Source organism: Octopus bimaculoides, chromosome 1, assembly GCF_001194135.2.
Source record: "Octopus bimaculoides isolate UCB-OBI-ISO-001 chromosome 1, ASM119413v2, whole genome shotgun sequence".
Taxonomy (NCBI): Eukaryota; Metazoa; Mollusca; class Cephalopoda; order Octopoda; family Octopodidae; genus Octopus; species Octopus bimaculoides.
Genome location: NC_068981.1, coordinates 151,352,362 through 151,355,265, shown reverse-complemented (window position 1 = coordinate 151,355,265; position 2,904 = coordinate 151,352,362).

Below are 2,904 nucleotides of genomic sequence, written 5' to 3'. Positions count from 1 at the left end.
ACACACACACACACACACACACACACACACACACACACACACACACATATATATATATATATATGTATACATACATATAAATACATATATAAACACACACACACATACACATAGATATATACTTATATATATATATATATATAAATTGACAGAATGAGATAAAAAAAAATTCAAGGCAGTAAATAGATTTCATATCATTTATCAAGAAAAGGTTTTACAACTGTTTCCGGGATATTTTATATATCCCTTCTTCAGAGACGGTGCGAGAAAATGTTTGAGTGTTAATTATTGTAGAGAAGATATGAAATACAGAGGGAAGTAAGAGAACGAATATAGAAGTGAGATACATAAGGATATTGTATTTGCAGTTCCATTATTCAAGTAGAATGGTGTATATAAGTGGTGAAAAAATGTTTTAGGTAAAGAAATTTTCTTGTACCTAGTTTGTGAGTTCCAGTGGTAGTTATATGTGGTCATTCCAAGCATAGAGCCTTGTAAACAGTCTTGGTCGACCGAGGGGTGTTTTTTGGATGTGAATTAAAATGTGTTGGTAGTGTTAATGGATAGATAGAGGAAGGAGAGATGTATATGATTAGAGAGAGGAGACAGGTCAAATTAAAGACTGGAAGAGAGAATGGGAGGGAAAAGAGAAGCAAAAAGAGGGGGGACAAAAAAGAAACGAAGAGAGAGGGAACGAAATGAAAGAGGGTGTGTTAGTTAGTGGCCATAATAAAGTGATTGGAGGAAGGGAGAGGTGAGGGGAGAGAGAAAGAGATGAGAGGGTAAGGAGTAAAAGAGTATGAGATATGAGTAGGTGTGGTCTCATAGAGATTAAGGGATGGGTACAGAAAAGTTAGAGAGAAGATAAGAGTAGGGTGAAATGTAAGTGGGCATTGTTGCTGGTAGTAAAAATTGAGGTGGAATGAAGAATATATAAAGGAGCCGAAATTGCTATAAATAGACATGTGTGGTAGGTTAGTAGGAAACGAAAGTAAGAATGTATATGTGTGAATGTGTATACAAACATACGTACCCCCACGTGGATATATATGCATACATACTTCAACTCATACAAGCTTATGTATGTTCACGCGCATTCACACACATACACACTCATTCGTATCCATCTTTGTATATATAAAGATGCATGCATACAAATACACACACTTACACAGGCACGTATGTGTACATATATATATTTACATATACCGACATACAAATCCATACTTATATAAAATATATATATATAAATTTTGATTGAACAATGCAATTATTACATCAATTTAAATGCAGAGCTATCTTCAGCTGCACACACACACACACACAATATATATATATATATATATATATATATATATACGGTTTAGATATAGATTCAAGGCTTGAATATGGTACTTATGCGAAGGCACCCGAATATCACATCCCAAAAGGATGGGTGATTAAAATCAAATAATAAGCAACACGGATTTCAAAAGTGATTGCAGTACGCACGTTTCATGCTACTTCAATTTATTTAAGTAATGTGAGCATTACCTTAAATGCAATATGAAGAGCAATCTTCAGCTGCACGAAAAAATGTAGAAAAAAGACATATTACAAATGTGGCAACATATTAAAACCAAGTGGGAGAGAGCAGAGGAAGAATATATAAGTCCATCTTGACATAGCAGGGTCTATATATATATATATATATATATATATATGGAATTTTAACAGGTAGGATACATTAATATAAATTTTCTTAAATATTTTAAGACAGTAAGAAGATGGAAGAAATTCATGTTGTCGCTAATGTAGTAGAAGTGACTATGCGTTGTGCTATATGTATTATTATCCCATGATAATCCCTGCCTGGTTAGTCTTACTTCATCCTATTTTGGCGATTACACTATTTTACCTTTCTATGAATTTCTACCCAACTAGTCATATTATGTATTAGTAGTGATATAGAAGTAAGTCTCCCTTGACTAAATCCTATACGCCCCAGAAACTATAAAACCATACATACAATAACATTTATAATATTACATCCCATAAAACCACTTCGGTTTGAATACCTTTTACTGCCCTCACTACTTCCATACCTATTACCCCCTCTTTTTAGGTTACTTTTTACGACATAGCTATTGTTTTTAATCGTTCCCCCATCGTACCCCAAATAATATTTTCCCTGTATGAGCATCTTAAGTTGTCATAGTCTCCTGCCCCTTTAAGTGGTGATTAACATCAAGATTTAAAATCCTTCCCTACCCCTCCTCTTTTTTTAGACAATTACTTCTACCTAATTGACTCTCCTTAAAGTTTTGTTTCTTTTCGCTTGGGAGGTGGGAGATACCTATGATAATATTTATGACCAATAGCCAGCCATGAGCTGTCAACTCACTCTTGTTCTTTATTCAAAACATACACAGTAGTTGATAAAGAGATAAATAAATTGTAAATGAATTACAACCCTATGAACCCACTAAGCTCCATGCTATTCTAGGGAATTGTAGCCTGTTTTTTTATTAGCCATTTCTGCTACAATGGTGACAACATGAATTTCTTCCTTCATCTTCCTCTGCTAAAATATTTAAGAAAACATATTAATGTATCCTACCTGTTGAAATTCCATATACATTTTGTTTTCTTTTATTGTGCAGCTTAAGATTGCACTGCATTTGAATTGATGTAATGATTGCATTGTTCAATTAAATGGAGCCGCTTGAAATGGTCGTACCGCATTACTACTTGATATCCTGTTGCTTTTTATTATTTATTTTACTCACCTTACTTCGAGGTGTGCGGATAATACAGGACTGACTTGGTGCTTAAACTGAAGTACCTAATTCAACTGAATCTTAATTATTTCTTACACACACACACACACACACACACACACACACACACACACACACACACACA